At 46.7% G+C, this 13079-nt stretch overlaps 1 pseudogene; it reads right to left on the reverse strand.

Annotated features, from left to right (window-relative positions):
- Positions 1-1574: 1574 nt before the first annotated feature.
- Positions 1575-2892, reverse strand: LOC132374347 (cysteine-rich protein 1-like; annotated as a pseudogene).
- Positions 2893-13079: the final 10187 nt, after the last annotated feature.

Below are 13079 nucleotides of genomic sequence, written 5' to 3' on the forward strand. Positions count from 1 at the left end.
CCTTCCTCCATACTTGCCCCTGGCCCTAGCTAGTGATTGTTCTTATCAGGGAGGATGTGAGGGGTGTGCCCCACTACTGGTTTCCCTGGTCACTAATGAGCCCAGCTGATGTCAATTCCCCTATAACTGGTAATATACCCCCTGACCCCAGCACACGGTGGGGTGTCGCACCAGGATCTTGCTTCAGATGTGTAAGCTTCCCCATCCATTGCACCACTGACGTCTCTGTTGCTGACTCCGAGCCTTTCTTCTGTCTTGAAGCTGGGCAAGCACAGGCCTTGTAGGCCTGAGGGGTGCAGCCCAACACTCAGAGACATGAAGTGAGCAAATGCTGTTGGCAAAGTGGCGCTGATGACTTGCTCACTGCACGGTTGGCGCAAACCTTCAACTAGTAAAAAATGCAGTATCGTCAAAATGCAATAAGACGCGGTACACCTGCACAGGTTGACACCAATTACTTGGTTGAACCTTTGTCTAAAACTCTAGGAAGGGAGGGGTGAAACCAAACTGTCTATTTCAGCTCCTTGGGGGAAGGTGTGAGACTACAGTGGGTAAAACTATTGTTCCCTTCTCTTTTCTGGAGCTCTCCCATCTCTCCCAGGCTGGCCATTCTGTGTAGCAGGAGACAGATGATCGCAGGCAAAACCCAGGCTTTTTCTCCCACCCTCCCGTCCTTCTTTCTTTACCATTAATATTGCCATCATCAGATTCCAATATTCTCATATTTGGATTTCCCCTGCAACCCCATTCACTCAACTCTGTCTCTACCGCGGGCACCGTCAGACCCCACAGGTTAGTGCTCAGTTCTGCACTCCCGCCCACTCCTTGAGATGCCAATCTCGAGTCCAGGTTGTCACCTGTGTTTCTGACCGACTGGCTACAGATTGGATGTTCTAATGATCCCCCACTCGGGTTTGATTAATTTGCTAGAGCGGCTCACGGAACTCAGAGAAACACTTTCCTTACTAGACTACTGGATGTAACTCTGGAACAGCCAGACGGAGGAGACACAAAGGGCAAGCGTGTGGGAAGGGCGTGGAGCTCCCGCATCCTCTCCGATTGGGACAGTCTCCCCAGGTCTCCGTGTATTTGCCAGCGCGGAGGTTCTCTGAACCTCATCATTTGGGGCTGTTATGGAGGCTTCATTACACGGGCGCGATTGATTACATCGTGGGCCATTGCAGTTGTGAAACCTCCAGCCCCTCTCGGCTCCCAGGACATGGGGGATGCGGTGGTACCGGAAATTCCAGCTCCCTATTAACATGATTGCTTCTCCTGGTAACCAGCCCCCATCCTTAGGTTCAGTCCAAAAGCCAATCGCCAACAGAACAAAACACACCTCTGTGGCTCTCACCACTTAGGAAATTCGAAGGATTTTAAGAGTTTTGTGCCAGAAATATAAAATTAGGAAAATGAATGAATGTGTTTTCTTTTGTTTTCTTCCAAGTGTACGGGTTTATTGAGGGCATGGGGGTCTACGGGACAGCCCCAGGTGCCTGTGGAGAAGGCCTGCCATCGGCCTAGAGGGCCGCGGCCCCTCGGGCAGCGGGGGATGGGGTCTCCAAAACCTGGGTTTACTTGAAAGTGTGACTCTCCGCTCCACCGCGCCCAAAGCCTTGGGGTCCGAACATGGCCCCGTAGCAGGGGTGGTTGCAACAGCGCTTGCCTCCATGCTCAGTGTGTACCCTCCCCCCGAGGTCAGCGTCTTTCCACATTTCTCGCACTTCAGGCAAGGCCGATGCCAGTCCTTCCCCCAGGAGGTCACCCGCTCAGCAAAGTACACCTCCTTGTCGCACTTGGGGCACTTGGGCACGGTGGCGCCGGCTCCGGGGAGGGTGGCTGGGCGGGAGCACACCGGAGCGCGGGACTCGGAAAATGAATACGTTTCAGTTCAATTTATCATAGCATCAGGATAAAATATTTAGGTATCAATTTAAAGAAAGTGCGCCACATAAGTACACTGAAATTATATAGTTTTGCTTAGAGTTTCCATCTCTTTGGTAAAGTATTCCTTCTGTCCATTCATAGTATTCCTGAGCTCGTTATACTGCCTTTCTGAATTTTCTTGTAGCTTGTTGCGTCTCCTCATGAGCTGTTTTGAATTCTCTACCAGTTATGTCACAATATTCCATGACCTTAAGTTTGGTTTCTGGAGAACTGTCCTTTACTTTTTGTGATGCAGTGTTACCGTGGTTCTTCGTGTGCTTGCTGGGCTGTTCCTCTGCCAGCGCTGGTGAAGTGGGGAGCACTTTTCTGCTTGATTCTCACCATTCAACAAATTAGAGAGCAGAGGCTTTTCTCTTCTCTTCCAGGAGGTGGCGCTAGAGCACAGGTTTGGGGTTCTCCTACCTGTGTTACCTGCTTGGCAGAGTTGGCACTTTCCACCCCCCATCAGGGGTGTGGTCCCGTGCCCTCTTATTGCTTCTTGTGCCTCCAGGGTTTTTGGTGCCTTGTTGCTGCCTGTGCCACTGGCATCGCTGCCTGGTGACCTGGGATAGTGGGTTCTTCCCTCGTGTCCGGGATCCCCTGAACCACGGGGGAAGCGGGGGGTGTGGGTAGCTGGGGTGGTGCAGGCACCTCTGCCATGTCCTGTGCTGTAAGGTTCTGCGGCTCTGCTGCTGTGAGTGGGTGGTTGGAGGGGCCAAAGTCATGGGCGTCTCAGGGGCTGGTGGCTGGGGTCCCAGGACCCACTTCTGCTGCTGCCTAGCTACCTGGGGCCCTGGGCACTGCTGCGGCTGGAAGGCTGGATTCCTGTGTCGTGCTGCGGCTGCTGCTGGGCGTTCCGGGCTTCCAGCTCGGTGGCCGCAGGTGGAGAACAGGATCGCAGGCTCCGCCTCTGCCCTTCCCTCGGTTCAGCCTCGTCTCTGTGTCCCCGTCCACCCACCTTTCCATGCACACTGTGTGGGATTCTCCGGAGTCCTGGTGTGTTGGGCAGAGTCACCTGTGGTGTGTTGTGGAAGTTTACTGGTTGTGGATGGAAGCGGGGAGACAAAGGCAGCTTTTCCCTCCTCCGTGTGGCTGATGTGGCTGATGTGTCTCCTCCAGGTCCCAGTTTTATGTCCAGAATCAGCCGATTCTGTTCAGCTGGAGGCCTGGCTCAGCTGCAGCCTGTGGGGCCCTGGGGAGCCTCCCCTGACCCCTGACCCCGAAGTCCTGGGTCAACATCAGGGCCAGAAATTAGATCTGAGCCCAGGACCACAGGGCCTTTAATTTCAGGTTTGGAAGTGGCTGGAGAGAGGCCTGAGGGATCCAGACAGCAGGTCCCTGTCTATTATTAGATCCACGAAGGGGAAGAAGAGGCAGGACACTGGGGTGTCCTGGGCTCTCAGGACTGGGGAGGAGGGGAGAGGACCCTTGAGGCTTCAAACAGTGGTGGATTTGATGCCTGGACAGGAGGGGCCATGCTTGGTGTCCTTGGGTACGGTGTTGGGACGCCTGGGCCCTGGAGGTCTGGGGAGGGGGGAGGTCGTTTTCGTGTCTCAGGGAAATGTTAGGGGGACCCCCGGGCCCAGACTCATGGCTGATCTCCTTGTCGCCACTGTGGTCTCCAGGCTCCAGTCCACGTCCTGTCCTCGGCTCTCCAGGAACCACCTCCATGGCCACCAGCTGGGCAGGTCTTTTCCAAAGGTCTTTAGCCAGTCTTTTTGGCACAGTGGTCCCCGCTGTCTTAGCTCACAGGGAGACGATGTCCAAGTAGCCCCGGGCTGTGAGCTGGGACGGACTCTCCCTTCCTTGAGTCTCCCTGCTGCCCCCCAGCAACATGTGTGTGTGGGGTGGAGTGAGGACTGGGGGTGAAGTTATTTCTCTGGAAGAGAGGAATTCCTTTAACCACCTCCCCTCTCTCCTTTTCTCTTTTCTCTTTCTTCCAGGTGTATTTGAGTTATACCATACCTGTAAGGACAGGAAAATACCTAAAAGTTAAGTATAATTTACCAGCAAAATATAGAGCTGACACCTGTGTAATTATCATCCAGGTGAAAAACAGAGCCTCTACCAGCGCCCAGGCCAGAAGCCCCTGGGCCTCTTCCCACACAGACCCCACTCTCCCTGCACATGTGTCCACTAAGTGACCCGCTCTGCCCCTCTCCTCTATTGTTCCTTCCCCTCCACTCCTGTTGGCCTCCATCCCTTAATGTCACTGTTTCCTTCCTCTCCTCACTTCTCCAGGAGCCTCCCCATCTTCATAGGCAGATACCTTAGGGGATCTCCTCGCATTCCCCCTCCCCCTCCTCCCCCTCTTCTACCCCATTCTAGGGATGGAGGTTCCAGAGTTGATTCCCTGGAGGAAGAGTCTATAACCCTGTCAGCAGCTGGAAGAAGTGACATGGACTTGGGGTTCAAGGTCCCACCCCTGGAGACTGAGGACACCCAGTATGTTTGTGGGGTCCACCCTGGACCTGGGAACCAGCTATTAATGGCCTTGAAATCTGATCCTCCCTGAGGCCAAAGTCCTTGTTGGTTTGATGGGGAGAAAAAGGTCCGCGTCAGCATGTATTCTGGGTAACAATTCAGACTTTGAACTTGACACTGGATGAACTCCAACTTCTGTGCGCAGCACTGACCCACTGCTAGGAGCCCAAGGAAACCCTGGGCAGGTCTTTTGTAAGGGGGTCAAAGGGGAGCTCAGGTCTCCTGTCATCAGCAACTGTGGCCACACGGGGGCGCCACCACTCCGCCCTCTCCTATTCAGCGCAGGGAAGGGAGAGGATGGGCTGTGGTCTGAGTCAGACAGAGATGGCTGCCCTGGAGGCTGGTCAGCAATGGGGGATGCAGATGCTGTCTGAGCAGCTCTGGGGTCGAGCTCGGTGATGGGGCGGGGATTAGAGGGGAGGAGAGCCCTGGAGCCCTGCCTTGTGTCTGAGGTTTCCATCTTTTCTCTCCACAACCCGTCTCTCCAGCTCATTGATGAAAACACTCTGGAAAATTCAAAGTCGATAACTATTTCACTCCCTGTTCGTTTCTGGCAGATATTAATTTTTTTTTCATTTTAGTGTAGTTTGAGATTCACAAAAAAAGTAGCAAAGTTAGTAGAGAGTTCCTGTAAATCCCACGCTCAGTCTCTCTGTGATAATATCTTATATCACCATCATACATTTGTCACAGCTACTGAAGCAATATTGATACATTATTACTAAACTCCAGAATTTATTTGGACTTCATTAGTTTTTCCTTTTCCTGATCTACGCTCCTATCAAAGACACATTGTGTTAAGTCCCAATCATATCTCCTTCAGGCTCCTGTGGCTGTGACAGTCTCTCAGAGGCCCCTTGTGTTTGATGACCTTGATGTTTTTGAGTACTGCTCAGGGACATTGTAGAATGTCCCTCTATTCAAGTTGGTTGACTGGGGCAAAGTATTGTGGGGAAGAAGACCACAGAGATGAAGTGACATTTTCCACACAACAAGGGTGTATACTCTCCACTTGATTATCAGTAATAAGTTCACCTTATCACCCGGCTAAGGTACATTTCCCAGGTTTCTCCTTGTGAACTTTTATTCTTACTTCCCTACTTTCCATACTGTAGTCTTTAGCAGGAAGTCACTATGTGCAGCCCACACTTGAGGGGCGCTCTGCTGTAAACATTGATGTGCAGGGGTTTGTGCATATATAAGTTTTCAGATGAGCTGCATGAGGACTGGAGTGCTCGATAGACTGGATGGAAGGTCGATGTGTAGCTTTATAAGAAACTGCTGACCATCATTTCTAGTGGCTGTGCTCCTTCGTATTCCTGCCCCAGTGAGTGAGGGCTTCTGTCGCTCCACATCCGGGACAGCACTTGGTATCACCAATTCTTGGATTCTAGCTATTCTAATAGGTGTGATGATACATCATTTTTTTTTTCTTTTAAGGAAAGAACTTAGTACTTTTCTTTTTTTTTTTAATTTATTTATTTATTCTTGGCTGTGTTGGGTCTTCGTTTCTGTGTGAGGGCTTTCTCTAGTTGTGGCAAGCGGGGGCCACTCTTCATCGCGGTGCGCGGGCCTCTCACTATCGCGGCCTCTCTTGTTGCGGAGCACAGGCTCCAGACGCGCAGGCTCAGTAATCGTGGCTCACGGGCCCAGTTGCTCTGCGGCATGTGGGATCTTCCTAGGCCAGGGCTCGAACCCGTGTCCCCTGCATTAGCAGGCAGATTCTCAACCACTGCGCCACCAGGGAAGCCCCATCATTTTTTTATATTTACATTTCCTAATAATATATGATGTTGAGCATCTTTTCATATGCAGTTCCACTGATAGATCTTCTTGAAGAGGTGTCTGTCCAGACTTTCCTTCATTTTTAAATTGTTTTCATATTATTGAGTTTAAGCGTTCTATGTATATTCTAAAACAAGCCCTTCATCAGATATGTGAATTTGCAAATAATTTCTCCCAGTCTGTGGCCTGAGCTCTTCTACTGACATAACAGTATTCATTAATGCATAGATATATTGGGGGAGAAGAAAAATGAGAAATGGCCAACTGCAATGGTTTCCAAGTAGAGGACTTGGGCAAATGGGGGACGAGAGGGAGAACATGAATTATTTATTTTGTATACCCTTGAGTACCTTTTCAATTCCCTTCTGTGTAGGTAAATATGCTTTCAAAAATTACATTAAAATCCCTTGCACTTGTAAAACACCTGACAGATCCTCTTCAGATCATGCATTAGGACACACATTCTCTACTTTGGCACCCAAAGTCTTTTAACTGAGCTATTCTGCCACAGAAATTCCATTACTGGAAAAGATGGGCTGGATTGTAGGGAGAATTCTGCTCACTGAAAATAGCTGAAAATGCCATGTAAAATATAAAAACCATCTTAAAAGCATCAAAGAGGTGACAAGGTCCTAATAAGTGACCACACTGAAAAAAGCAGGGAAAAATCCTGCTTGGCCTCCAAAGAAAACACGGTCCTGAGAAAAGGAGAAAAGGCTGTGTGAGTTCACTGCCCAGAGCTCAGGCACGGAGCCCAGCACGTCCAGCTCTGTGCCCACAGCTCTTCACTTTTTCTGCCCACTTGCCTTCCTTTGAAAAATTTAAACAAAGCTTTTAAATTCTTATTATGATGTATATGTGTAACGTGTAATATAGGATATAATGTATGTTCACTGTAAAACAAGTAATAAACTGTTGAAAGTGATAAATGACAAAGTGAAAAGAATGTAATCCTCACATTTGGAGATATTTTGTTGCATTTTTCTTTAGTTTCTTATACATACTCCTGTTGTTGGCCAAGAGCTGGAAATTTCTCTAAGCTGATCAGCCCAGACCTCAGTGGCCCCCACCCTGCACTCTCCAGATGCCATTTCCCAGTCAGCTCACTCTCACACCCCTGAGAGGGCTATTTCTCATTTCCTCCTTTCCCCTCAGACCCCTCCACTCACCCCACACTCCCTGTTCTTAATGATGAGCTTTTTTTTTCACTCAGAAAAAAAAAAGGACTCAGGAGAGAATTACATCCTCCTCCTCCCCTATTCCCACATCTGCACCTGTATCCTCACCTTCCCACCAGTGATGATGGATGGTCCCCTCCTGTCTAAGGCTGCCCCTCAGCGTGGGTACAGGATCCAACTCCATCCTCCCCTGTGTCATCAGTTTCCCACTCTCTACTGCTCCTTCATCCCTGCCTACAAACATGCTGCAGTTATTCCCATTAAAATTAATCAAACAAAACTAAATAAATCAAAACAAAATTCTCCCATAAACATCCACCACTCTGTGTACAGTTTCCTTCCAACTACTGCTCCATTTCTATGACTCTTCTTAACAGAACAATTCCTAAGGCCAAAGGCAATTCTCTCATCTACTAGGTTGTCTTTTTATTTTTAGCTAATTGATATATGCACATAGTTTTAAAAAGTAAAATACTTCTACAAGACTTGATATCTAGACTGATGTCCCCAATCTTCCATGTCCCCCGTCTCCTGAATCTGAGAGAAGCTGTTTTAGTTCTTAAGCTGATTCTCTAATTGTTTCTTCTATGTCTCTAAAAAGCATGCCTTTAATACTCCTTTGTCTTTCAGTTTTATGTATCGTCTTTAGTTAATTGGTTTTTCTTTCACACACCCCTGTCTTCCCAAAATAGTTATAATTTATAATCATAAATCTATCAGTTTTGTAATTTTGATTAGCTTGGTGTGCAATATTTGCATTATTATGATGATGGAAATGCTAGTCACAAGTGAGCATTTAGTAGACTATGATTACTTTTCTTGAATGGATATTTAAGATTTTGCTGGAATAAATAATATCTTACTTTTGTTGTACTCATTTTTTTTTTTTAGTTTATTTGCCTGCTTTGGGTCTTCATTGCTGCATGCGGGCTTCCTCTATTGCAGCGAGTGGGGCTACTCTTTGTTGCGGTGTGGGCTTCTCTTGTTGTGGAGCATGGGCTCTAGGTGCGTGGGCTTCAGTAGTTGCAGCAGGCGGGCTCAGTAGTTGTGGCTCACGGGCTCTAGAGCGTAGGCTCAGTAGTTCTGGCGCACGGGCTTAGTTGCCAACCACAGCACGTGGGATCTTCCCAGGCCAGGGCTCGAACCCTTGTTCCCTGCACTGGCAGGCGGATTCTTAACAACTTCGCCACCAGGGAAGCCCCATATTGTACTCAGTTTAAATCATTCTAAAACTCTGTGCAGAATGTAAGTCTTTCTGAATACATTCAAGCACATCGGATAGTCCACCAACTTCACCTCTTTGCACACACTCTCCCACAGCCCTCAGAGCTGCCACACGGAGACTGGTTCCCTGCACACCTGGGGCAGGGCTGACGTCCCGGATCTCCTTCGCCTCATTCTGCGCAGCCCTCTGCCTCTATCTCCTACTGTATAATTTTACAAGGCTTCCCTGTTGCCTGGATCCCATGTTTCCCTGTTGTTGGTTTTCTCCATCATTTCCCCCGCACTTTGTCTAACAGTATCCTGAAGAAGGGAACATGGAAAGGAAAACATTGTAACTCTGAAATGTCTTAGGCTACCCTAGGACTTCCTCTCATCTTGACTCAACATAGAACTCTGTGTTGGCAATACTGATTTTTTTCCTTAGAATTCAGAAGGCATTGCTTCACTGTCTTCTAGCCTCCAGGCCCATGTTTTTTGCCTCTTGAAGTTTTCAAGGTCTCTTCTTTTCCATCCTTTCTGCAATTTCACTGTGATGTTTCTTAGTGTCGGTCTGTTTTCATCTACTGCAGTAAGAGTTTGCTTAGGTCACTCCAGATGTAAATTTTTGTCTGTAAACTCTGAGACGTTTTCTGGAAAATTTTTTTTTATTATTTCCTACTCTCCCTTATTTTTAATTTATTTTTTTTTTTTTAAACATTTAAGATGCAACTATTTTAAGTTTATTTATTTATTTATTTTTGGCTGTGTTGGGTCTTCGTTTCTGTGCGAGGGCTTTCTCCCGTTGCGGCGAGCGGGGGCCACTCTTCATCGCGGTGCGCGGGCCTCTCACTGTCGCGGCCTCTCTCGTTGCGGAGCACGGGCTCCAGACGCGCAGGCTCAGTAGCTGTGACTCACGGGCTTAGTTGCTCCGCGGCATGTGGGATCCTCCCAGACCAGGGCTCGAACCCGTGTGCACTGCATTAGCAGGCAGATTCTCAACCACTGCGCCACCAGGGAAGCCCCCTCTCCCTTATTTTTGAAACTTGTATTGCTTACTCGCTGGAATCTCTTGATTGATAGAGGAATATTCTTATAGGTCTTCTCTCCTCCTTGCCATTACTTTTCTATTCCTATTACTGTGAGTATGACTGTAATTTTTCAATTCATCTACTGAATTATACACTTCTATGACATTATTTTTAATTTCAAAGAGCCCTTTTTGGTTCTATGATTTTATATAATTGTATAGAATTCTGTTTTTGTTTTATATACCATATATCTTTTACATCTTTCAAATATTATTGATAATAGTGGCAGGGGAGCTGTCAGGTCTCTTGGTTATCTACTTTCATGATATCATGAACTTCTTCCTCACAGCACTTAGCTCAGTAGTGATTTACATTTATCCTTGTCATTTCTGTCCATCTCCCTCACCACAGTGCCTGTCGCACATCACCAAGGTCCTAACTGTTGTTCTTCATTTTTTTCTCCAGTGTCTCCAGATCCTGTTTCAAGGTGGCCTTGAAATATACACTCCTTAACCTCTCTGAGTCTCCCCTTCTGTGTCTCCTCTCTCTGAGTCTCTCTCTCTGTGTCTGTACAAAGGGATCACATGTCGGGTGCCTCATGGGTTTGCTTTTTTTTTAATTAATTAATTTATTTCTTTATTGGCTGTGCCAGGTCTTCATTGCGGCATGCGGGATCTAGTTCCCTGAATGGGGATCGAACCTGGGCCCCCTGCATTGGGAGCTCGGAGTCTTAGCCTCTGGACCACCAGGGAAGTCCCCTCGTGGGTTTGCTTTGAGGAATAAATTTGACCCACTATGTAAATCACATGGCATTATTGCTTTAATTCTTATTAAGTGTTCCCCTAGTCATAGTTACCATCATTACAATGACTATAGCATTTAGATTGTTTCCATTCTTTGCTTTTATAAACCACAATTCAAGAAACATCCTTGAATATATATTTTTGAGAACATGTGTGATTATCTTCGCAGGATAAATTTCTGAAAGAGAAATTTCTATGTCAAAATGTAAACATATTGAAGGCAACCCTCCTACACTGTTGGTGGGAATGTAAATCGGTACATCCACTAGGGAGAACAGTATGGAGGTTCATTAAAAAAGTAAACATAGAAGTACCATGTGACCCAGCAATCCCAATCCTGGGCCTAGATCTGGAGAAAACCATAGTGTTTGTTTTTTTTTTTTTTTTTATAAACATACCCCTTTTAAATTATTGATTGATTGATTGATTTTTTTTTTTTTTTTTTTTTTTTTTTTTGGCTGTGTTGGGTCTTCGTTTCTGTGCAAGGGCTTTCTCTAGTTGCGGCAAGCGGGGGCCACTCTTCATCGCGGTGCGCGGGCCTCTCACTATCGCAGTCTCTCCTGTTGCGGAGCACAGGCTCCAGACGCTCAGGCTCAGTAGTTGTGTCTCATGGGCCCAGTTGCTCCGCGGCATGTGTGATCTTCCCAGACCAGGGCTCGAACCCATGTCCCCTGCATTGGCAGGCAGATTCTCAACCACTGCGCCACCAGGGAAGCCCAAAAACCGTAGTTTTAAAAGACAAGTGCACCCCAACGATCATGGCAGCACTATGTACAATAGCCAAGACATGGAAGCAACCTAAGTGTATAAGGACAGATGAATGCATAATGAAGATAGGATACATATACACAGGGAATATTACTCAGCCATAAAAAGGATGAAATAATGCCATTTCCAGCCACAAGGAAGGAAGTGAAACAGGAAAAGACAAGTATCCTATGATATCACTTACAGGTGGAATCTAAAAATGGATACAAATGAACTTCTTTACAAAAGAGAAACAGCCTCACAGACTTAGAAAAGAAACTTATGGTTACCAAAAGGGAAAGGTGGTGGGCAGGGAAAAATGAGCAGGTTGAGATGAACATATACACACTACTATTTATAAAATAATCAACAAGGACCCACTGTATAGCACAAGGAACCCTACTCCACACTCTATAATAACCTATATGGGAAGAGAACCCAAAAAAGGACATATATACGTCTATGCATAAGTGAGTCAAGTTGCTGTACACCTAAAAAAACAAAACACCCTGCAACACTGTAAATTACCTATACACCAATACAAAATTTAAAAACTTTTTTAATGTAAATATACTGAAATTGGGACGTTTTGCATAGTGACCTTTAAAATTTTTGTACCAGTTTTCAATCCCATCAATCTTTTTTTTTAATAAATTTATTGATTTATTATTATTTTTTTATTTTTTGGTTGCGTTGGGTCTTCGCTGCTGCGCACAGACTTTCTCTAGTTTTGGCGAGCGGGGGCTATTCTTTGTTGCGGTGTGCGGGCTTCTCGTTGCAGTGGCTTCTCTTGTTGCAGAGCATGGGCTGTAGGTGCGCGGGCTTCAGTAGTTGTGGCTTGCGGGCTCTAGAGGACAGGCTCAGTAGTTGTGGCACACGGGCTTAGCTGCTCCGCGGCATGTGGGATCTTCCCGGACCAGGGCTCAAACCCGTGTCCCCTGCATTGGCAGGCGGATTCTTAACCACTGCTGCCACCAGGGAAGCCCCCCCATCAATCTTTATGACAGTATATTCTCCCTAAATTCCTGTCAATACTCTCCTCATACTGTTATCTTTGCCAAGATGATAGATTTTAATTTATTCCCATTTCTTATTCCACATTTGCATTTTTCTTTATATTTATTTGTTATATATTTGTTTGACATTTGCATTTCTTATTTTCCAAATTGTTTTCTAATACACTTTAATTATGTTTTGTTTGGGATTTAGTTACTTTAAAACACTGAATTCAGGAAGGACAAAGCAGCCTCCAACATCAGAAACTGCTCTGACATTTACCTTAGGCCTCAGCGTTGTCAGAAGCTGGGCTGGTGCACACCACGCAGCTGTGTTCTTCTCCTGTTGGACATACGTCACCTCACAGAACATCAACATCAGACAAGGACACCTGAGACCATGATACAGTGAGACAAAACAAGACCACAACATCATTTTGTCCAAGCACAGACCAAACAAGGCAGCACTGTGCACCTCACAATGTATCAAACCTCTCCCTGTGCTGATACCAGCAACCACGGCTTCTTTCCGATTACAGCTGCATCCTCACTCTAGTCTTCCCTCCTTACAGGGAAGATGCACTGAGATGCCCAGTCATAGAATTGCCCCCACTTCCTGACAACACCCAATCTAGAGTGAGCCCCTCCTCCATACACCCTCCTCAAAATCACCCAACCAGAGCCCACATCCTGTATATGTTCTATCTAACACCTCACACTAAGACACCATGGTCCCCGATGGTGTGTCATCTCCCTCCTCGCTGCATCCAGTAATAAATCCAACTTGTTTGGCCACAGATTTTCTCCTGGTGGTCTTTGGCTGAAAAACATTGCTACCTGTTTGTCAATTTTTTTGTCTTTGAGTTTGATAGGGGCATATGTTAGTATCTTTGTGAATGTCTGGTTGACATAGAGAAAATTTATGATTTT

The sequence above is a fragment of the Balaenoptera ricei genome, chromosome 11 (assembly GCF_028023285.1).
Source record: "Balaenoptera ricei isolate mBalRic1 chromosome 11, mBalRic1.hap2, whole genome shotgun sequence".
NCBI classification, from domain to species: domain Eukaryota; kingdom Metazoa; phylum Chordata; class Mammalia; order Artiodactyla; family Balaenopteridae; genus Balaenoptera; species Balaenoptera ricei.